Source organism: Vulpes vulpes, chromosome X, assembly GCF_048418805.1.
Source record: "Vulpes vulpes isolate BD-2025 chromosome X, VulVul3, whole genome shotgun sequence".
Taxonomy (NCBI): Eukaryota; Metazoa; Chordata; class Mammalia; order Carnivora; family Canidae; genus Vulpes; species Vulpes vulpes.
This window is the reverse complement of record NC_132796.1, coordinates 39401452-39426428: the sequence shown is the minus strand read 5'-3', so window position 1 is coordinate 39426428 and position 24977 is coordinate 39401452. Positions and strand designations below refer to the sequence as shown.

The window sequence follows — 24977 nt, the reverse complement described above, 5'->3', positions numbered from 1 at the left end:
TTTAAATTCAATTAGCCAACATATAGTACATCACTAGTTTCAGATGTAGAGTTCAATAATTCAGTTGTGTATGACACCCAGTGCTCATCACATCATGTGCCCTCCTGAATGCCCATCACCCAGTTATACCATTCCCCCACCCACCTCCTCTCCAGCAACCCTGAGTTTGTTTCCTATTTTTAAGAGTCTCTCGGGGGATCCCTGGGTGGCTCGGTGGTTTAGCGCCTGCCTTTGGCCCAGGGCGTGGTCCTGGAGTCCCGGGATCGAGTCCCGTGTCGGGCTCCGGCATGGAGCCTGCTTCTCCCTCTGCCTGTGTCTCTGCCTCTCTCTCTCTCTCTCTCTGTCTATCATAAATAAATAAAAATACATCTTAAAAAAAAAAGAGTCTCTCAAGGTTTGTCTCCCTCTTTGATGACTTACCATTCAGTTTATACCAAGTTAATATTCAGGGTGCCTTTCATTTTAGTAAACAGTATTCTTTAATGAGTGCTGGGTTATACATTGTAGTATGCAAATTGGTACAATTCATACTTGGGGCTGCTATGGGACAGCCTAGAGCACCTTTCAGAAAGACAAAATATTATTGGCAATTATATCCTTTCTTCCTCTTCCTCCTTCCCTCTCCTCTCTTCTTTTCTGCCCTCAATTTTCTCTTCCTACAAGCATCTCTCTAGAGACACAGGGAATGCAGTCTCCCTGGGCAATATATCAATGCTGCTCAGCACTAATTTTTAGCTACCTACTACAAAATCTAAGCTCTTTAAGACCCCCTTGAGTAATAGAACATTAGATTTGCCACGTTGAAATAAGTTTCTTTCCGCAGAAAACCGAACATTTAAAAAAGTTTTGAGACATAAATGTTTAAAAAGTCAGTCCCTTCTTCTTAAATCATATCTTTATTTTCCAGGGGTGTGAAGGGTGGGGGTGGGATGGTATGGATTCTCTGGCTGGTATTAATTTTCAGAATTTTCAGTGTGTCATTCTGTGTGTGTGTGTGTGTGTGTGTGCGTATTTGTGTTTCTCCCGTTGGAAAAACAAAAAATGGGTTTCCTTGCCCATCATGGAAAAAATGTAACATACAACTAAATCCCTTCCTGAGAGTACAGACAACCAAAAGCAGGCAGCTTAGATCAGGGTGGTGAGGAAGTTTTGTCATTTCCAGAAGGAAGCATGAGTCATAGTGTACGACATTTGGGGAGGCCTGAATCAGAGCTGTCGAGGAAGTCAGTTCTCAGTTTAACTTAGAACCACAATGTAATTTAATATAACATCTTCAATATCTTGTCTTCCTCCAAGAATGGCTGTAGACATAGATGTTCTGATTATTTCTCTTCAGAAACGTGAGTAATTTAACAGCTGAAGAATAACACTAATTTACTTCTGTGGCAACAAGGTCTGAAAATTATAATAAATATATACTTTTTAGAAAGGAGAAAAGAGAGTAGGTAAGAGAGGGAGAGAGGACACTGCTCTAACATCTATTACTAAATGAAGAATGGTCAAGTTTAAATGATATTGTTGGAAAAAAATAAATTATTATGAGTAACTAGGCATTTTAACAAACATCCTTTTCCTCTTTGAGGCCAAAATGTACTTGAGAAAAAAAAATCGTTCCACATATTCAAATTTCACATGCTATAAGATTCTGACCTATTTCGCAAAGGCTTAATACTCAGAAAGGTTCCAGAATGCTGAGGAACACCCTATATAACCATTCACAAGATGATCATGAGTTGGGTTTAGGATGAGAAGAGATGCTGCTCTTTGGGGCTGGAAGAAGAATGATCCTGTGTTAAGGTGGGAGCAAGCAGGGGGAGAAATGCAGGGAGAGAAAAATGGGATGCCTCTCCAAGATTGGTTTGGAGCCATTACCAAGAGGTTTGGGGGTAAGATAAACAGAAATGTTTTAAGTTAGAGGTGAGAGCACAGAGAAATCTTGTTATGTTATGGTTTCAGAGTCCTGATGATTCAGAGGCCCAATAATATTAACTATAACATGCTTTGATAATCAACATAGATTTGGAATGAATTCAGATAGATAATTTTGGGTTGTGCCCTGCTCCCGATCTCCACCATTATCTCCTTGAGGCCTGAGAGCTGAGAAGGGTGTAACTTTAGTATGATCATTTCCTGTGGTTGGTTTCACTCTCAGCTAACCACTTAGGGGGAGCCAGCTGCTGTTAGGCCTGGGAAAATTTGCTTGGGGGCAGTTATGGCTTTTAGCAACCCTAGGAACATGTGTATAGATAGGAAAAGAAGAAAGATGAATATATGTTGCACAATCTAGTAATTTAGAAGATACACACACACACAACACACAACACACACACACACACAACACACACACACACACTCCTACATATACAACATAAAGCACGAGGCCCTGAGATCCATTTGGGATATCAAAGGATGGCAAGAACTCAACTTGATAGAAGAAGAAACCCCATCCTCCTTATATTCCATACGTAGGTTGTAAAGAGATATTATTAACATCAGGACTTAAAAGACCTTTATAAAAGTTTCCCTCTGAGTCAGGCTTAAGCTGGGTTAGAGGACCTGCCCTCAGGGTTTAGGGGATGGCCTTTTGCCCCATCAACTTCCTAGAATTCACAGGTCATCTGATTTTTGCCTCTTTCAGGATAATTTGGTACTGTCATAGGAAGAATGGTGGGATAGGGGCACAATGGAAAATCACAGGATATATGGTCAGAAGGCCTAGTTTCAACTTGCCAGTTTGTCCTTGCAAGCTGGGAACCTCTAAGTGTGGGCTTCAAGGTCCTGATTCCTAGAAGTGAGGATCTGGACACCAGGGTTGCAATAAGGACCTGATAAGTCCTGAGCAGTGGTAAAGCCATAGACCTTGAGCATTGCCACATAATGGTGTGGTAGCTGTGCACAGTGAGGGAACCCTTCTCCTTCTAGACCATTCTTCTTTTCTTCTTCCTGGTCCATAAAATAAGTATTTCTCAAGTCTGTCCCCTACCCTCCCACCCTCCCACTACTGCCATGGTTCAGACATTTTTTTCCTTTGCACCTGAACTATTTTCAGGAGGCTTCTCCTTGACAACTCCCACCTTGATCCTTTGCTCTTGCTGTTTCCATTTCTTGGCATACTCTTCTCCCAGATACACACATGGCTTGCTGCTCTCCCAAGTACATTTTGGCTAGCATGTCCTGATTTCCTCCACATTCTGGTCCCTAGTAGCCACAATTCTTTCTGTTTCTATGAGTTTGCTGTTTTTCTCCCCACATATAAATGATACCACACAGTATTTGTCTATCTCTGTCTGGCTTATTTCACTTAACATAATATCCTCTAAGTCCATCCATATTGTCACAAATGGCAGGATTTCCTTTTTTCTCATGACTGAATAATATTCATGTGTGTGTGTGTGTGTCTTCTTTATCCATTCATCCACCAATGGATACAATTTGACTTCTTCCTTTTTGATTTGGATGCCATTTATTTCTTTTTCTTGCCTATTTGCTCTGGCTAGGATATCCAGTACCATGTTGAATAGCAATGGTGAGAGTGGACATGTCTTGTCTTGTTCCCAATCTTAGAGGAAAAGCTTTAAGCTTTTCATTATTGAGTATGATGTTAACTCTGCACAGTCCTGTCATATATGGCTTTTATTATATTGAGGTACATCATTCCTTCTATAACTAATTTGTCAAGACCTTTTATTATGGAAGGATGTTGAATTGGGTCAAATGTTTTTTCTGCATCTATTGAGATAATCATATGATTTTTATCCTTCATTCTATTAATGTGGCATATCACATTGAATGATTTACATATGTTGAAATGTTAAAACTTTTTTGCATCCCAGGGATAAATTTCACTTGATTATAGTGTATGATCCTTTTAATGTGCTATTGAATTCACTTTGCTAATATTTTTGCTGAGGATTTTTGCACCTATACTCATCAAGGATATTGGCCTGTAGCTTTCTTTTCTTGTAGTGTCCTTTTCTGGTTTGCCTATCAGGGTAATGCTGGCCTAAAAAATTACTTTGGGAATGCTCCTTACTTTTCAATTTTTTGGGGAAGACTTTGAGAAGGATTCATATTAATTATTCCTTAAATGTTTGGTAAAATTTACCAGTAAATCTACCTAGTGTGGGCTTTACCTTTTTAGGAGGTTTTGATTCCTGACTTAATCTCCTTACTCATTATTGGTCTGTTTTTCATGATTCAGTCTTGGTAAATTGTATGTTTCTAGGAATTTATCTATTTCTTCTAGATTATCCAATTAGCTGACATACGTAGCATGATGTAGTCTTTCATGATACTTTGTATTTATGTGGTATCAGTTAAGTGTCACCATTTTCATTTTTTTCTAAAGAGTTCGTTTGAGAGAGAGAGAAAGAGAAAGAGAGCAAGCTCATGAGGAGAAGGTGGAAGAGCCGAGGGAGAAGGAGAGGGAAAGAATCTCAAGCAGACTCCATGATCAATGTGGAGCCCAATGTGGGGCTTGATCTCATGATCCTGAGATCATGACCTGAGCTGAAACCAAGAGTCAAATGCTTAGCTGACTGAGCCACCCAGATGCCCCCCTTTTTCATTTCTGATTTTATGTGTTTGACTCTTCTTTTTTTTTTTTTTAAGTCTGACTGAACCAGAGCTAGTAACTTTGCTGATATCTTCCATGACAATCTTTACCAGGCAAAATGGCCAGAATCAGGACCAGTAGCTGACCCTAAAGATTCTGAGAGTGTGTGCTCCTTCAGTGAGCCAAGGACTTATAAGCACACTTTGCCTTCACTACCTTCCTCTTGTAGCACTCTTAGGCATAGATAACTTGTACCCTGTTTCATAGAAAGACTTGCTTTGGCCTTTCTCTAGCCCAGCCTCTCCCTATGTGATGATGATTCCATGAATCCAAGGAGATGTGCCCATCCCGAGGCTGAGATCTTTCTTTTAGACAATGCTCTGGGTAGCTGGGACCCTGAGATTCCCTGCTCAGATGACCCCCAAGCTGGCTTCTAGAACTATAGTCCTCTTCCCTTGGTCTTTCTTCCCAAGGACAAGAGTGATTCTCCTGACAGTAGTGCTGTGGATGAAGATAGGACATGAAATTTGGGATGTCTTGTGCCTACATAGGTGTATGTATGGTCCCTTACAGTGTATAGTTGCCTTAGAGATGAGAAGAGAGGGACTGGCCACAGGCCTAATACCTCACTGGTCCTTTTGTCCCCAATTCCACAAAAGTTAGAGATGGATCTACTTTTTTCCATCTAAAGCTAAAAGTTGGGTTCATTGGAATTTCAGTTCATTCATAAGAATCTGATCTAAATCTCTGGTTTTGCTTCTTTCTGATCATAAATCAACAGGTAAGGTCATAGGGTTGTTCACTGCCCATGGCTGGGCCAAGATAGTATGAAGGGTGCATGAGCTATTGACCAAGAGGGATATGGCCCTATCAAGAGACCTCAGGAAGGCCAAATGCAATTTTGAGCTACATTGACTGAAGTAAGCCATAGCCAAGCCACCTTGGTGGAAATTGCTTTTGTGAGCATAAGGATGCTCCCAAACACCTTTCTTCTAAGTTCTCAAGGGCAAAGGCTGTGTCTTAGTCTATATGGGATCCCTATCCTTTAGCATCAGGTCTGGCTCTCAGTAAATACACAATAAATGCTCATTGAACCCTACTGACTCTGCCTAGAGACTACTAAGTAGGACATTATCATGCTCACCTTAGCAGAAAAGAGCAAGTTTCCCAGCTCTTCAGTAAAATAAAACAGAAGCTGTGGCCCCATTAAAAGAACCAGAGATGTCATTCCTAGAGCAATTGTCAAACACAAGAGGAATTTGACAGACTATAGGGAGGGAAAAATCAATCCTTAGTCCAACGTTAACAGATTTTTGTGATGGCTAGAACAATACATTTAAGAAGACTCTACGAAGTTTGTTCATTAAGCCATGGTTCTCAAATTTTAGGGCTCATCAGAATAACCTGGAGGGCTTTTTAAAAATATATATTCTTGGACCTCTCTCCTAAAGTATCTAATTCGGTACCCTAGTGTGGGATCTGAAAATTTACATTTCTAACAAGTTCCCAGGTGATACTGATGGTGCTGATCTGGACATCACACTTTGGGAACCATTGCTTTAAAGACCTTAACAAAAACCAATGTGAGCTATAGAACAGTTCGATAGATGACCCAAACCAGGATCACGAAAGTGAAAGAAAATCTAGGTTGAACAAATATGAGACTTAAACAAGGCTCAGGAGCCAACTTTAAAGAGGCTCCCACTGGCAAAAGACTGGACAATTTGAGCTTCAAGAGGGATAATAATTGGGGACGCCTGGGTGGCTCAGTGGTTTAGCGCCTGCCTTCGGCCCAGGGCCTCATCCTGGAGTCCCAGTATTGAGTGCCACATCAGGCTCCCTGCGTGGAGCCTGCTTCTGCCTCTGCCTGTGTCTTTGCCTCTCTCTCTCTCTCTGTGTGTCTCTCATGAATAAATAAATAAAATCTTTTAAAAAAAGAGGGATAATAATTGCAATTGCAATCCATTAAATACATTTAAATCCATTTGTTCTTAATATTTAAAAAAGTTAATTGGTCACCACCAGGGGATAATAAAGAGAAAATAAGCAATCACTTACCCTGCTTTTCCTACATGGACTCTTCTCACAGAGTAACAATTATAAATGACAGGTAATGTCTCCTTATAAGCTATTATGTAAAAGTAACAAAAATAAGAAATAATGGAATTAGAAAATCACCATTTTACAGCCTCCAGTGAATTAGTGGATTCAGGCATTGAACGTTGACAAATGCTAATATCATAATAAGAGAGACCATCAGATGTTATGTAATCTTACCAAGGAAAGAACAGCACAACACCTATATATATTGTCTTGCCAAAGAGATTAAATATGATTCTGATTAAGCCTCTGGATTCAAATGCCAATTTGCAGGAAGTCCTGAGGACAGAGGAATATGCTGATATACTACAACTGCACATGCAACCAACAAAATCCAAACTGTGGGAAATGCTATAGGTCAAGTGCTCCCAGTTCCTTAATAGGTAAATAAGAAAAAGAAAAAGATGGAGAAGGAAATTGTTAATTCAGACTTCAATTTTTTTAATGGGCAAGATTAAACTAAAGTAAGTATAAATGTACCCTTGGGTGACAAAACTCTAAAGAAAGACAAATCAAAATAGTGATTGTTTTTTGGGGAGGAAGGGGTTGGGGTTGAGGGTAGGGAATTGAGAAGCTTCTAGGATGGCTGGCAAAGTTTTCTTTCTTGACCTGAGTGGTGATTACAAAGGTCTAACTCCACTGTGTGGTGGGATTTTTTTTTTGTATCCCTGTTTTATTTTACAATAAAAAGTTTTTTTTTTTTTAAAGTCAATCACCCATTATTGTAGACAAAATACAAGAGTGAACTATTCACATGTTCCATGTGAAAATGCTTACTTTATAGAGATGAAGATACCTAAGTATATATTTTTGCAGGCCTAAATCTGCCTTGTCCTATGAGGTAGGTGGGAGAAAATAACCTTGCAAGTGGTGGAGAGGGTAAATCGTAACCATCAGGCTAAGCAGAGGCTTTCCTTCAGTTTAGTGGACTGTGGAATCTACTGACAACATTACAGTGAAATATCCAAACTTAGTCTTTTATACTTACAAGAAAATAAGAAATAAATAAGACTTCAGAGGACCCAATATACAGAATTATAAAGGCAAAACAAACTCTCAGGCTTGTTTTCCCAATTTGAGAAGGATGATGTTGAATATTGGTTCTACTTGCCATATTGTTAGCTAGGGATATATAGTCTTTGTTAAGCCCCACTCAACACCTGCTTTGGGACCACTGATTTGCCTCCATGGCATTGAAGTTCTGGAAGTTTATCTGACTTTTTGTGCTGCCCAACAAGTTCAGGACAAAGGGATCAGTCACTTGGTCTGATGGCAAATTTGTGATTTTCAAGGAAAGGGAGAGACCCTTCCACCTTGCTATACCCACAGTGCTTAGTATAGTCCAGATACATCACAGAAGCTAAGAGTCTGTCAGAAATAATTGTGCTTCACACTGGCCTCGTTTCTACTTTTCTTTTTTTTTTTTAAGATTTTATTTATTTATTCATGAGAATACACAGAGAGGAGAGAGAGAGAGAGAGAGAGAGGCAGAGACACAGGCAGAGGGAGAAGCAGGCTCCATGCAGGGATCCTGACGTGGGACTCCATCCCGGGTCTCCAGGATCATGCCCTGAGCTGTAGGCGGCGCTAAACCGCTGAGCCACCGGGGCTGCCCATCGTTTCTACTTTTCATAGAAGTTGACTCTTTTGGAAATATCATCAAAACTAAGCTTACAGAATTATACTGCATAATTCATGCCCTAAAATCATCTTGGTTTATAGCAAAAGGGTAAAAACTCAGTATTTAATAGTATAAATTAAAGAAAAACTTAAATCTCCAGCATAAAATATCATGCACACTCTTAAGTCTTCTTTTCTGAAAGTGTAAGCATAAATGCCCTAATAATTATAGCTAATACTTATTAGAGGGCCAATATGTGGCCAGGTAATTCCTAGGATATTTTATATATATTAACCCATTTAACCCTCATCACAACCCTATGAGGAAGGGACTATTAATTATCACATTTTGTAGGTGAGGAAACAGATACAGAGAGGATGCCTAAGCTGTCTTAACATCACACATATTCCCTTGGCCTCTTCAGGCTCTTCACCCTTTGGCAGCCAGAGTGATTTTTCTAAAAATAGAACACAGATTATTGATGCCTTCCCACTACTTTTTTTATTAACTCATTTTATTTAAATTCAATTAGTTAACATATAGCGTATCATTAGTTTCAGATGTAGAGGTCAGTAATTCATCACTTGCATATAACATCCAGGGCTCGTTGCATTATGTGCCCTCCTTAATGCCCATCACCCATTTACTCCATCCCCCCACCAACTCCCATCCAGTAACCCTCAGTTTGTTTCTTACAGTTAAGTCTTTTATGGTTTGTCTCCCTCTCCGATTTCATTTTGTTTTATTTTTCCCTCTCTTCCCCTATGATCCTCTGTTTTGTTTCTTAAATTTCACATATGAGTGAAACCCTATAATTGTATTTCTCTGATTGACTTATTTTGTTCAGCACAATACCCTCTAGTTCTATCCATGTTGATGTGAATGACAAGATTTCATCCTTTTTGATGGCTGAGTAATATTCCATTGTGTGTGTGTATATACTGCATCTTCTTTATCCATTCATCTGTTGATCAACATCTGGGCTCTTTCCATAGTTTGGCTATTGTGGACATTGCTGCTATGAACATTGGGGTGCAGGTGCCCCTTTGGATCACTACATTTGCATCCTTTAGGTAAATACCTAGTAGTGCAATTGCTGGGTCGTAGGGTAGCTCTATTTTTAACTTCTTGTGGAACTTCCATACTGTTTTCCAGAGTGGCTGCACCAGCTTGTATTCCCACCAACAGTGTAAGAGGGTTCCCCTTTCTCTGCATCCTCACCAACATTTGTTTCTTCCCATTACTTTTAAGGGCAAAGTCTAAACCAAAGCCATAAAATAGCTGCAAACATATCACTGAAGGTAAACTTCTGCCTATCTCTCAGCTGCATTTTTCAGCCATCCCTGCCTCATCACTCTCTTTCCTTGAGCAACTTCATTCACTTCCTTCAATGTGTCAATCCCTCCTGCATCTCCATGTTTTCTCACTTGCTGATCCCTTTCCCTGAAATCCTTTTTCTCCATTTCTTCACCTAATACCTACTTTTTGTGGATATTTTCACTGCCTCACTACAAATACAAAGTAGGTTAGGACCCTGTAGTGTGAACTCCCCTTACATATATGATGGCCCTCAGTTCGTGTGGCTTTCTTGGTTCTTTATGTGTGTTTCCTGCGAGATTGTAAATTCTGTGAGGTCAGGGATCTGGATTAACTTATTTATTGCTGCCCCTCCAATAAAGACCCCCATGTTCTGGTAAGTAGCAGGCACTTAACAAATATCTGTTGGATTCTTCTTATTGTTATCAATGGGTTTTTGAGACCTAGGCCAGAAATATTAAGTTTGTAACATGACCCTATTAATGCGAGTTTAATGTCAAACATACACTGCATATTTGTTTCTGTCCAGATTCTACGTTTAAGGTCAGGATAGACCAGCTCGGGAATCGTGGGAAGTGGTGGTAAGAGCTATGGTAGGGTTATAAATAAGAAAATACAGCATAAGACAGAATAAAATAATCACTATAATTTTCTTCTGTGTGTGTATGGAGGGACTGGGAAATCATGTACATCAGAAGATTGACATAAAAACTAATTCAATTTCTTTGTTGGTTATCAGTATATTCAAGTTTTCTATTTCTTCCTGTTTTAGTTTTGGTAGTTTACGTTTCTAGGAATTTATTCATTTCTTCTAAATTGTCCAATTTGTTGTCATATAGTTTTTCATAATATTCCTTTATAATTGTTTGTAAAATAGTGACATAAGAACTGAGCACAAGGGGATCCCTGGGTGGCTCAGTGGTTTGGCGCCTGCCTTTGGCCCACGGCGTGATCCTGGAGTCCCGAGATTGAGTCCCGCATCAGGCTCCCTGCATGGAGCCTGCTTCTCCCTCTGCCTATGTCTCTACCTTTCTCTCTCTTTCTCTCTCTCTGTGTCTCTCATGAATAAATAAATAAAATCTTAAAAAAACTGAGCACAAAAGAATGGGGAAGATTTTGATAAGAAGATGGTGGAAACAGCAATCTGAAAGAAGGAATAGCATAAATTAAGGTTTGTTCAGGGATGAACATTTTACTTAGCATCTCAGCACAAGACAATGATCAAAGATGCAGATGAAGTGTGGATTAATGTGGAGATGTATTTGTAGATGCCAACTCTAGATGACCTGTATCAAGTGGATTCTGGTGTTCTCAAAAAACAGTCCTGATTTCACCAGGAAAAAGCTTGTATCAGCATTTCTAGTGTCCATCACCATAAGAGAGACAACCTGATTAAAGGCACTTGAGCAATCAGTTTGGTGGAGCAGATTTCTTTAGTCTGAGGGGTGCATGAACTTCAGACAACCTTAGCCCAATACCATGCAACCCTGGACTCGTGTCGTGGCTAGGAATGCTAACCCTAGGGCTAGTAGCCCGGCTCCACCATTATGGTAGTAACTTCTCCATGTCTCAGTTTTCTCATCCATAAAATGGGGATAATGACAGAACCTACTACATAGGATTGTTATGGGGTTAAATAAGTTACTGAAAATAAAACCCTTAAAAGAGTGTCTGGCACACAGGAAGTGTTCAATAGTGTAAGATATCTGTATTGCTCAGTCAGCAGAAAGTCCAATTAATAACATCTTTTGTAATTCCCAGAGCCATTCTTTAAGGTATATGGTATATGACTATGAATATTGTGTTACTCATGAAGTTTTCTCAACCCAAGATATACAAAACCAAGGCTCAAAGCAAGCAAAGAACAGTTATCACCCAATTGTCCCAGAGGATAATTTCACTTAAAGATTTAAGGCAAAAATAAACACTTTGATATTAATAGAAATATATATTGAATATGGAGTGAAATGCAAATTTTGCATAAATGTTTACCATAAAACATAAAACTTTTAGAAATTTCTTGTTTGTAGCATACCAATTCTAGGACTTCCTTCCAGAGTCGTGGGGCTGTGAATTTGGTTTCCTCTCCCATTGAGAGAATTTGGTTCTGAGAAGGCAATTTTATTTTTAAGCCTTTTGGAACTGTCTCACTGTAGTCCCCATGTCAGATAAGACAAGATAATTAAATATGAACCTGTTGCTTGCTCAGGAAATACTTCTGTACATTAACAAAACTAAAATGGCATTAATGAAAATAGGAAGATGGCTAGATTGCTGAAAAGTTCATAGTGGCCCCATCTATATAGTATTATTAGCTGTTAGGATAAAAACTTTAAACAGTCAGGCCCTTGCCTTTTTGGAATTAACAAGGTAAAATAGGAGGACATCTACACATAAGCATAATTATTGGAGTCAAGAAAGATGGGGGGCGAGGAAAGACATATAACCACTGGGCAGAAATAGGAGTCATCTAGCTCAAAACAACATGTGTAGAATTGATCCATGTTCTTTCTCTGAATGATGCCATCTGCTTTGAGTGTCAAGGATGGAGGAGGTGAGTAAGACTGGAATAACTAAGTGATGGCAACAGGAAGCCTGGCCACCCCCAGCATCTTATTTGTGTTCTATCCATTTTTTTTTCCTCAGTGGCCTTTCTTTTTCCTCCTGGACAATCAGTGTCCTCAAGCCTTCTCTCCCCTGCTCAGTTTACCAGAACTCTTTCTCAGTGGTGGAACTTAAAACCGCATCCACATTAAAGAATATATAGCTAATAAGCCTCCCATGGCAGCTTTGACAAAAAGCTTGTCTTTAAAAAAGTAATAATTTGTTTTTGTATTTTGATAATTTCAAATTTACAGAAAAGTTGCAACAATATATCCTTTACTTGGATTCACCAGTTGTTTACATTTTGCTGTCTTCGTCGTCGTCTTCTTCTTCTTCTTCTTCGTCTTCTTCTTCTTCTTCTTCTTCTTCTTCTTCTTCTTCTTCTTCTTTTCCCCGCCCCCATTTGAGCATAAGTTGGTGACATTAAGCTCCTTTTCCAAATACTTGAGTGTGCATTTCCTAAGAACACAGACATTTTCTCACATATCTACAACATAGCAATCAGAATCAGGGAATTTCACACTGATACCATGCTATTATCTAATCCACACTCCACATTCAACTCTCACAATTGTCCCAATGTGCTTTTATAGCTATTTTGTTTTTCCTAACCCAGAATTTGATTCAGGATCATGTATTGCATTTGGTTGTCATGTAACCTTAATCTCTCTTAAACTGGAACACTCTGTCAGCATTTCCTTGTCTTTTTTGGCTTTAATATTTTTGCAGAGTACAGACTAGTTATTTTGTAGAATGTCCTTCAATTTGGATCTGTCTGATGTTTCCACATGATCAGATCCCCTGATAGGACCACCACAGAAGTGTGGTTGTGCTTTCCCAGTGCATTATATCAGAAGGCACGTAACATCAGTTTGTCACAATATTGGTGCTGTTAAATTTGATCTCTTTGTTTAAAAGGGTGTCTGCTGGGTTTCTCCATTGTACAATTATTATTTTCCCATGATAATTAATAAGTGATGTGGGGAGACTCTTTGAAACTATGTAAATATGTTCTTCATCCAACTTCTACTCATGAGATTTAGCATCTGTTGATGATTTTCTAACTCCATTTTTTCTTCTACATTTATTAGTTGACATTCTACTCTAAGGAAAGCTTTTCCCTTTCTCCCATTTATTCCTATCAGTATAGACTAATAAGTTTTTATTATACTCATTGGGATATAATCTATTATTGTAATTACTTATTCCAAATCTCAAATTATCCAAGATTTCACCAGTGGATGTGCCTCCATGCTAGGTTCTGTGTCCTTTTGATAGGTCCCTAAATTCTTTGAGCACTTCCTTATTTTTTGGCACAAGATGTTTCAGAATCATATACTTTCTATGCCCCAGCCCTGGAATCACACATTTCCCCAAGGAACCCTGGTTTCTTTTAATGGAGAATAGTGTTTAGAAAACAAGATATGTGGGACACCTGGATGGCTCAGGGGTTGAGCATTTGCATTTGGCCCAGGGTGTGATCCCGGGATCTGGGATCGAGTCCCACATCAGGATCCTTGTGGGGAGCCTGCTTCTCCCTCGGCCTGTGTCTCTGCCTCTCTCTGTGTCTCTCATGAATAAATAAATAAAATCTTTAAAAAAAGGAAATAGCAATCAGAATCACTAGACATATACATTGTTACTTATGGCACTAGACATATACATTGTTACTTATGTGTCAGTGTTTCTAGGTACTCTCAGGGATTAGAGCTAGGAAATATAAGCATGTACGTGGACACACACATTGAGAGGCACATATGTACACATAGATACATGTACATAAAAGGTTGCATTTTTAGCTTAAACCAAAAGAATTAAGCATTAACTCAAATTTTGTTCTCTAACAAAGTGAATGGAAGATGGCATTTTAAAGAGCAAGATATATGTCTCTTGGTGACTGCAATCTCACTATGGTGATGAAGTTCTATGCCTGTGAATTGACCTGGGAGTGAACTTTAAAGCTTTGTTCCTAGTCACTTGTTTTTGTTGTTGTTCTTGTTGTTCATGTGGTTTCTTTGTTTTTATTCCTAGTTTTTATTTAAATTCTAGTTAGTTAACATTATTGGTAAAATTGATTTCAGGTGGTGTCGCCTAGATGGCTCCAGTCAGCTGAGTGTCCCACTCTTGATTTTGACTGGGGTCATGATCTCAGGGTCATGGGATCGAGCCCCACCCACATCGGGCTCTATGCTCAGTGTGGAGTCTTCTTGTCCTTCTCCCTCTGCTTCTTCCCCCACTTCTTCCCCTGCTCTCTAGCTCTCTCTCTCTCTCTCTTTCTCTCTCAAAAATAAATAAAATCAATGAAATCTTTAAACAATTTATTTCAGGAGTAGAATTTAGTGATTCATCACTTACATACAATACCCAGTGCTCATTACAACAAATGCCTTCTTTGGTACCTATAACCCATTTAGTTCATCTCCTGCCCACCTCCCTCCACTAGGAGGGAGGTTTGTTTTCTATAATTAAGTTTGTTCTCTATAATTAAGAATCTCTTATGGTTTGCTTCCTTTTTGTTTCTTAAATTCCACATATGAGTGAAATTACATGGTATTTGTTTTTTTCTGACTGACTTATTTCATTTAGCATAATACACTCTAGCTCCATCTACGTTGTTGCCAGTGACAAGATTTTATTCTTTTTGAGGGCTGAATAATATTCCATTGTGCATATGTGTGCACGCACACACACGCACACCCCATATCTTCTTTATCCATTCATCAGTTGATGGACATTTGGGCTCTTCCCATAGTTTGACTATTGTGGACATTGCTGCTATAAACATTGGGGTGCATGTGCTCCTTCAGATCACTATGTTTGTATCCTTTGGGTAAATACCTAGTAGTGCAATTATTGGGTTGTAGGGTGCTACTGTTTTTAACTTTTTGAGGAACCTCCATACTGTTTTCCAGAGTGGCTGCACCAGTTTGCAAATGACATGATACTCTATGTAGAAAATCTGAAAGACTTCACAAAAAAAAAAATTTACTAGACCTGATACATGAATTCAGCAAAGTCACAGGGTATAAAATAAATGTACAGAAATCTATTGCCTTTCTATGTTCCTATTCTCTTATACTCAATCATCAAAACACTCTGCCAAAGGAGAGAGGGTGGTCAGAGGCTTTGAAAGAGAGAGGAATTAACCATGAAGCAGGATAGGTCTTTTGCACCTGGGAACAAGTTGTAGGTGAGCCTGAAAAATGGAGTTTCTCTTGGGAAGTAGAAAGAAGAGAAGGTTGGGGGCCTATAAAACTCACAAAGTCTAAAGTTAGAAATATGATCTCATAAGACAAAGAAAATGGGGAGATACAGCATGGGAATGTTTTAGAAATAAGGCTGTACCTATATTAGAGCAAAACTGCTCATGTGTTTAGGAAGCCACCTGTTATTTCAGGTGAATGATCCATCCGGCCTCACTCTGCACAAGTGAGATCACATATCTCATGAGATGTGAAATCACATATCTTAGTATGTGTTTATTAGTTACTTTGACTACCTGAGGACAAGCCATGTCTTACTCAACCCTGTGCCACTACAGCACTTATTAACTTATAGTTGTTCAAGAAATGTCTGCTAGAAGTTTCTTTCTTTGATTTTTTGGAATGTTTAAAATGTCCTTAACTGGCGCTCGTCACTCTTGAGGCAATAATTGTAATTTAATTTTATTATAAACCTTTAGTTTGGTTAATGACAATATATTTAGCAAAAAGAATGAATGTTTATCACATCTTAGACAAATGAGCTGCCTTTGGAGAAAGAAATGCACTGAGTGAGATAAATATTAAGTTCTATGCTCAAAACACCTTCCCACTTAAAAATAGTCCAGCTGCAGAGGGAAGCTGCCATGCTATGACAGTGACAGCTGCACAGTGAAAGCTGGTGTCCTCTGCCCAGTAGCTCATAACTGCATGATCTTAAATAGATTCCGCAACCTCTGTAACTCATTTTCCTTTTTTGTAAAATGGGAGTAATAATATCTGACTACTATAGCCTGAATGTGGTCTCCCTAAAATTCATATACTAAGATCCTAATGCCCTAATTGATGGTATAGGAGGTGGGATCTTTGGAAGATGTATAGGCCATGAAAGTGGGGCTCTCATGAATGAGACTAGTGCCTTGTAAAGATTTTATTTTTAAGTAATCTCTACATTCAATATGGGGCTCAGACTTACAACCCTGAGATCAACAGTCACATGCTCTACTGATTGAGCCAGCCAGGTGCCCTGAGAGTAGTGCCTTATGGAAGAGACTCCAAAGAGATCCCTAGCCCCTTCCATGTAAAGACACAGCAAAAAGGAGTTTGCTATGAAATAGGAAGAAAGATCTCATCAGAATGTGACTGTGCTGGAGGCTTGAATTTGGACTTCCCAGTCTCTAGAACTGTGAGGAATAAATCTCCATTGTTTATTTTCTTAAAAGATTTTATTTATTTATTTATTCCTGAGATACACACACACACACACACACACACACACACACACACACACACACCTGATACATGAATTCAGCAAAGTCACAGGGAGAGAGAGAGAGAGAAGCAGAGACATGGGCAGAGGGAGAAGCAGGCTCCATGCAGGGAGCCTGATGTGGAACTCGATCCCGGGTCTCCAGGATCACGCCCTGGGCCGAAGGCACTAAACCGCTGAGCCACCCAGGAATCTTCAATCTTCATTGTTTATAAGCTACTCAGTCAGTACTGTTTTGTCATAGCAACTTGGCAGATTATAGTCACTGAATAATAGAATAGTTATGGAAATTAAGTGGGCTAATATGTGCTGAAGGTACTGCATGTCTCTTTTAAGTCTCCCAGGTTCAGTTGGAAAGGATGCTGAAGGCTACAGAAGAAAAAGGTAGGGGATAGATTCTTAGCATGGGTTTGGCCATTGCAAAGGAAACTTTCCTGACTATATAGATGTCCCTAAAAATGTTGTAGTCTGCATTTTTCATGTTAAGAGGGCATGAGTTTTCTAGTCCTGCCATTATAAAGTACCACCAACTAGGTTGCTCAGAATAAAACAAATTTATTGTCTCACAGTTTTGGAATCTAGAAGTCCAAAATCAAGTTATTGGCAGGGTGATGATCCCTCTAAATGCTCTAGAGAAGGATCTGTTCTAAGTTTTTCTCCTAGCTTTTGGTCATCTCAGGCATTCCTTGGCTTGTAGAATGGCTATCTGCTCCCTTTATCTCTTCACATTGTCTTTCTTCTGTGCATGTTTGTCCTGTTTATAAGGAAAATAGTCATATTGGATTAGGATCCACCCTTGACTTAACATCTGCAAAGACCCAATCTTCAAATAAGGTTATATTCTGAGGTATTAGGGGCTAGAACTTCAACAAATCTTTATTGGAGGACACAATTCAACCCATAACAGAGTGGAAATGGTGAAGTCAGATCTGATCTAGGTGGCTGGATATCGCAGACATTTGGAGGTCTGTTCTACATAAGACAAAGGGTGAATGAAAGGAGGCACACACAGCAATTAGAAGCTTTCTACTGAGAAGATTCCTGCTGTCAATCAAATGTGCTGGATTAAAAATGGCCACAAATTCGTTGACAGTTTTTTTCATTGAAAGGTGAGGGCTGGGCAGCCCGGGTGGCTCAGTGGTTTAGCACCACCTTCAGCCCAGGGTGTGGTCCTGGAGACCTGGGATCGAGTCCCATGTCGGGCTCCCTGCATGGAGCCTGTTTCTCCCTCTGCCTGTGTCTCTGCCTGTCTCTCTCTCTCTGTGTCTCTCATGAATAAATAAATAAAACTAAAATAAAGAAAGGTGAGGTCTATGGTCCCTCTGCTGAATTGTGGCTGAATTGTGATGGCTTCGACTAATAGAATATGGCAGAAGTGATTCTCTGTCACTTCCAGATCTAGCCTTTAAGAGGCATTTTTTTATTCCTTCAAGGGTGCCATGCTGTGAGGAAGCCCAAGCTAGCCCCATGGAGACTCCATGTGAGAGGGAGACAGAGACAGGGAGGAGAGAGAGAGGGAGAGAGGGATAGAGAAGGAGAGAGAGAGAGAGAGAGAGAGAGACCCAGATAGTCTCTGGCCATTTTGTCCACCAGATGTATAGTTTATCCAAATTGAGGGTCCAGACTTTGTAGAGCAATAATGAGCTTCCCCTCTGTGCCCTGTCTGGATACTTGACCCAGTATGAGATATCATAATAAATAGTTGTTTATTTTATTTTATTTTTTTAAAAAAGACACATTTATTCAGTGTCATGATCAGACTATTACATTTAGCAATCAACAGCATGGGTGCAAAAAAGAAATCTACATTAAAACCCTTTGTTGGAATGCTTTACACTTTCCACAGAACAGAAACTAAAATAACGTTTTATAAAATTAGTCACAAATACAGTCCTCGAGTTTTTTGCCCATACACATGAGTATTGTCTAAAACATGTCTCCTTTGTAGCAGCTAGGCCCTGCCACCACTGTGCTTGGCTGAGTTCACAAATCTGTTGTAACCTGTAGCTTCCCTGTCACTTCTCTGGCTCTCCTCTCCTGCTAAGCTTGGTTTCCTGGCAGTAATTAAAACCTTCTGCCACTGCCATAGCTGCTGCTGTTGCTGGAACCACCATAGCCACCTTGGTTTCGTGGTTTGGCAAAGTATTGGCCTCCACCACCATAGGGGCCAGAGCTTCTGCCCCCAAAATTTCCTCCTTTCATGGGTCCAAAATTTGAGGATTGATTGTTGTAATTGCCAAAATCGTTATAGCTTCCGCCACCTCCAAAGTTGCTTCCGTCATTACCAAATCCGTTAGAGCCATCCCCACTGCCACCGTATCCACCACCACCTGGACTGCCACCGAAGCCACCTCGACCACTGAAGTTCCCTCCACGACCAAAGTTGTCATTCCCACCAAAACCACCTCCACGACCACCACCAAAGTTTCCAGAACCACTTCGGCCTCTTTGGCTGGACGAAGCACTAGCCATCTCTTGCTTCGATAGGGCTTTCCTTACTTCACAGTTGTGGCCATTCACAGTATGGTATTTTTGAATGACAATCTTGTCTACAGAGTCGTGGTCGTCAAAGGTCACAAAAGCAAAACCTCTCTTTTTGCCACTGCCTCGGTCAGTCATGATCTCAATCACTTCAATTTTCCCGTACTGTTCAAAATAATCTCTAAGGTGATGTTCTTCAGTGTCTTCTTTAATGCCACCGACAAAAATCTTTTTCACAGTTAAGTGGGCACCGGGTCTTTGAGAATCCTCTCGGGAGACAGCCCTCTTTGGTTCCACGACTCTTCCGTCCACCTTGTGCGGCCGAGCGTCCATGGCCGCGTCCACCTCCTCCACGGTGGCACCTGACAAACCCAAAGCCTCTGGAGCGCTTGGTGTTGGCGTCTCTCATTACCACGCAGTCCGTAAGCGTCCCCCATTGCTCAAAATGGCTCCTCAGACTCTCATCGGTCGTTTCGAAGCTCAAACCTCCGATGAAGAGCTTCCGCAGCTGCTCGGGCTCTTTGGGAGACTCTGACTTAGACATGACGGCGGTGGGAGGGGAGACTTTAACGATGCTTACTCTAAATGGTTGTTTAAAGCCACTTAGTCTGGAGTAGTTTTTTAAGTTGCAGTAGATACCTGGATCTCAGAAACGGAGATAGTCAATGGATGTGAAGGTAGAGATAGACGGTCTGGATGTTGTTTTTTGAGGAAAGGATCCTTGCCTTGTGAGCAAGTGGGTGGGGTTTGCAGTTGGTTTCAGTACCAGCAGAGGCTCAGAAAGCACACCAGCAGAAGCCAGATCACAAAGGCCAAGCAACTACATTGTGGAGTCGGGGGGAAGTCTGCTGACTTTGGGAATGGAGGTCGAGGATGGAGTTGGGGGTGACATGGACATCCATAGGCTCTCCCCGGTCCTGCTGGGGAGTTTACTGGGAGCAATAACAGATTCCAGCTACTAGTGGCAGGCTTGTTTCTCAATGGCTCATGGACTGGAAGGCAAGTCTTCACTGCCCAAACCTGGAAGGATGTGCGTAGATGGATGGAGGGATGTCTACTAGGGTGGGAAACAGAAGGGATGTGGTTTTCTGGGACAGGTGAGGACTGCAGACATTACTCTTGCACTTCAGGGAAAATAGAAGAAAGGAGTCACCGTCAGATCTAATGGTGCCCAGGACAGCATTGCAGAGGAATGGTTCTGTCGCCTGTCTTTAATCTGGCACCCATCTACTTTTCCTACATTGTTCTCCAGGGCTTGTCTTCATGCATGCCCTGTTCTTTGTCTCTGATACCCACTTCCTTACTTTGATGCTTTTACTCAAAATGGAATGGTTTTTTTTCCCCCAGCATCACATGTCTGGACCCTGGATTCTACAAGAGGCCCTTGGAATGTCACATGAAGATTGTCTCTGATCCCTCAGTGTGGAGGTAAACCTATACTCTCTGAACTCCTAAGATGTGTTGTCCATACACTGCACAGCTATGAAAGTCTTACCTTGTCCTTCGATATAGTCCAAGGACTTGCAAACAGACCCCATTTTACTTCTGAGACTGCCCAAATGCTATGACCCCACAGCAGTTGAATGTCAAATAAACCTTCAACATATTTTATTGAGTTGGTGGTTGGAAGTAAATCCTAATATTTACAAAGGTCCTGATATTTTAAAAATGGAAATATTTTAGAACTCAAACAATTCACCCATTGTCCATACAGCTAGGGAGAATAATTCTAGGATCCAAATCCAGGGAATGGGGCTCCTGAGCCAGGACTCTGAAACTCTACCTCGTGCTATACAGTGAAAGCTTAATGACTATATAGAAAATATCTTATTTTGATTGCAGATGATTAAATTAGTTGAGCAAATTAAAAGCAATCATGCCAATTATAAGCTATATCCAGTTAAACTTGACTTTCATTTAGTTGTAAACTATGTACAAGATGGGTGAAATGTCTCTGCCCTCAAAGATACTATACTTATATGTGCTTGTAGAGTCTCATGCTGAATTGTAATTCTAATTTCTGGCGTGAAAAAAACTTCATCTGATTCAACCTGTCTTACTGCAGCTGTTAACAACTTGTCAGTCTCCGAAAATAGGCTGTGTCAGTTTTTCCTCTTTGGAGACCCTCTCTACTAACAGGTTTGAGATGCTTGGATCTATCTTGAGTCTCTCTGCATCACTGTTATTACTGAGGGGTATATATGGCTGGAAGCAAACAAGAGACCAGGTAGAGGCTTTCATCTTTCCACAATATCCACCTAGGATAGGAGCTCCAAGTCCAGGAGGAAAAGGGGAAGGGGAAATAGAGGTAGACAGGAACAAGTGCAGGTGAGAAGGCCAAAAAATAGCAGCAAAGGGTGTAAAAAATGATTGAAGAAGGGAACTAAAAGAAAGAGAAAGATTAAAGATGGAGAAAAACGGAAATAGAAGAGGTGGATAAGAGAGAAAGTGATTTGGAAACTAAATGAGATGCCCAAAAGTAAACCAACAGGCAACAACAACAACATTTAGAATCAACTGTGGTTTTACTTATAGCTGTGTTGCCCAAATGTAACTGTCAACTTATTCACTATCTTGACTTCATTAGATAATGTGCTTGCATTGTCCCAAAATATTTTCTTTCAAATGAAAAGATCCATATTTCCATGTCTCTGGATTTGACTACTCTAGATACTTCCTATAGGTGGAATCATATAGTATTTGTATTTTTTTGTGTTTAATTTATTCATTTAGGATGATATTGTTAAGGTTCATCCATATTTTAGCATGTATCACAATTTTATTCTTTTCTAAGGCTGCGTGATATTTCTTTGTATGTATATACCACATTTTGTTTATCTATTCATCCGCTCATGTACATTCGAGTTGTTTCCACTCTTTGGTATTGTCAGTAATGCTGCTATGAACATTGGAATACAAGATGGCGTTTTGTTCTAGTGAAGTGATAACTTTTAAACTTAGGAAAGTTATGCAAAGTGGGCTTTTAGGAAGCTTTGGTTCTAGAACATTGAAACCAATTTCACTTGGGTAAATGAGCCATCTGTGGAATCCAGCCTGTTTTCAGAGATTCCTCCACATTTGAGTTTGGAGAAAAAATCCTAGTTAGTAATCAAGTTTTTACTTCATTTCACTTTGCAAACATTTTGTTTCTATCTTTTGAGGTCCCTAAAAGGATGACAGACAGGTGAGTTGAGACAATATTCTTGAATCTCTAGCCCAACACCATCATAATATCATTCCTCTGTCGTATCCCATTATATCCCCAACTACAGGGTTTTTCTAGAGCAAGTTACTGCCTTTCTAGAGAGAAAAAGAAGATTTTAACATCTACTGTAATATGCATACACACTCTATACATCTACTACATCTTTTAGGGCCTGCATCAATTCATTAGCACAGATTTTGTAGAAAATAATGGATCAAACCTGGGCCCACCAAATTTGAATTGTGTTTCTGCCAGATTTGACCATTGTTGTGGCAAAATGTTCTTTATTGTGTGTGGTGTGGACATCTGACTTTCATCTAATCAGAGCCATCAGGAGTGCCCAATGCTCAGGATTCTCAAACATGAGCTTGTATTAATATATTTATTGGAAAACTCTAAGCCTGTGCCTTCTTTTTAAAATTTTATTTTACTATTCTGTGTGACAAAGTGAGACATATGCATAAAACACTTCTGCTGCACACTAACCTGTGATAGTTGTCTCAAGAAAAAGTATTTGTACAGTTGAGTTGTGAGCTGAACTAGCTGCTTTTTTCATGGAAGACCATTTTTATTTGAACAAATAACTGACAGACCAATCATGGTTATTTGGACTTGGTTATTTGGCAGATATTTTTTTGACAATGAACAAAGTGAGTCTGTTATTTCAAGGAAAACAACTGACAGTATTTGTTGCCAAAGATAAAATTCCAACTTTCAAGAGAAAATTAAAATTTTGGAAAGCGTATATCCATCACCATGTACTTGCCAGCTTCCCAATACTTACAGACGTTTTCTGGGAGATTAGTGTTGATATTAACAAATATGATTTTTAAAATTTTGTGTAATGAAGTATGTCAACATTTGGAATATTTGCAAAACTTGGTGAACCAATATTTTCTAAATGACCAATTCATAGTTTTATAAAATTATGCATGAGTAAAAAATGTATTCTAAGTGCAAGACATACCAATGAATTTTAATGTAATAGAGAATGAAAGGCTCACTGGATGGTCTCAGAGTCTGTGGTGCAACTAACCTTTAAGGAACTACAATTTCTTGCATTTTGGTGTAGTATCAAAGAATATCCATAATGATCTAAAACAGCCTTTTCCAACTACATGTCTGTGTAAGGTGGATTTTGTTTATATATATATATATATATATATATATATATATATATATATATATATATACTTCTATCAAAACAACATATTGCAATAGCTAGAATGCAGAAGCAAATATGAGGAGCCATCTGTCTTCTATTAAGCCAGATAATAAAGAGATTTGAAAATGTAAAATAATGTCGCTCTTCTCATTAATTTTCTTGGTTTGGGGAAAAAAGTTATTTTTCATGAAAATATTTTACTTATGTTAGATTGTAATAAGTTTATTGTTGTTATTTCAAAAGTGATTTATAAATAAATATTTAAAACCATCTAATTTTTAATATGGTATGAGTCAATAGATTTAACTCACATAAGCCAAAGCTCATTGGGGTCCTCAATATTTTTTGACAATGTAAAGGGTTTCTGGGCTCCAAAAATGTAATGCCACCTGTTAGCAGAGGTGACACAGAGCAATCGTTCTCAAAGTAGGGTCAGGGAACTCTTTGTATCAGAACCATCTGGGTAGCTTGTAATAAAATGCAGATTCCTAGGGCTTGCCCCACACTTAATTGGGTTTTTTAAAGGGCCACCTGTATTTGTTTTCATATATTGACATTTTCACACAAAACAAAGCTTGAGTTTTGTAATAAGGTTATAGGTTAAGGTAGTCCCTCACTGGTGTGGCCAGTTTTTCCAAGATCCTAGACAATCAAACTGAACACAATACCTGTTCTACTAGAGATCCAAACCTCAGGAATTATGGCCACCCTTGTGCAAATGCAGTGATGAGAATTCTTTAGACAATATTTTCTGCAGAAATAACTTCAATATGGAAGGGAGTTGACATATGGCAGTGGAATGCATTTGACACATTTTCTCCAGATTGTTGTGGAGCGGAATATGTAGTCTCAAGGCTTTTCCTTCTTTCTGTTCCAATATTAAAGCCAACCACTGTGGTGGCCATTTGAGATTAGGCAGGGGAGGGGTGAGGGTGTGTGATGAGGGCTGAGTTGAGCACAGAAGAGTGGATCTTGGCAACCAAGACATACAGAAGCCAAGCTAAGGAATGTGTTTTTCTGAAAAGCCACATCTGGACCCCTGGTAACATCCTGACTAATCTTTGGCCTCAGACAAGAGGCCAACCACAAAAAACACACAGAGAGTATGGAGATTTGTCCACTTCTTTGATTTGTTAACCATAGTAACATGAATCCAAAGCACTTTGGCCATGTGCATGAATAAGTGTGTGCATGTGCACTCACATTGGTGTGTATAGAGGTGTTGGAAATTTCAATATTCAACTGGGAAACGTGTCTTCCTGTGATCTTTCTGGATAAAACCCGATCTCTTCCTTTATGATCTCTCAAAACAGGCAACTCTGCAGGCCTTTGTAGTTGGAATACTAAGCAATGGCATGGGCTAGGAACGAGGGTCTGAAAGTCTGTTTTTCGTACATGGTACAGGATTTCTCTCTTTTTTAAAAAAAATGACATTTGTGTTATTACACTGGGACAGTTT

At 39.6% G+C, this 24977-nt stretch overlaps 1 long non-coding RNA gene and 1 pseudogene across 1 annotated transcript in view; one reads left to right on the top strand and one right to left on the bottom strand.

Moving 5' to 3' along the window:
• The first annotated feature begins 1257 nt into the window (after positions 1-1257).
• LOC140596303 (uncharacterized) overlaps positions 1258-24977 on the top strand; it is a 102990-nt gene continuing 79270 nt past the window's right edge. Inside the window, exons 1-2 of the long non-coding RNA XR_011998339.1 lie at positions 1258-1340; positions 20496-20576. This is a non-coding gene — a long non-coding RNA (uncharacterized lncRNA). The remainder of the gene's footprint in view (positions 1341-20495; positions 20577-24977) is intronic.
• LOC112929932 (heterogeneous nuclear ribonucleoprotein A1-like) lies at positions 18547-19724 on the bottom strand (annotated as a pseudogene).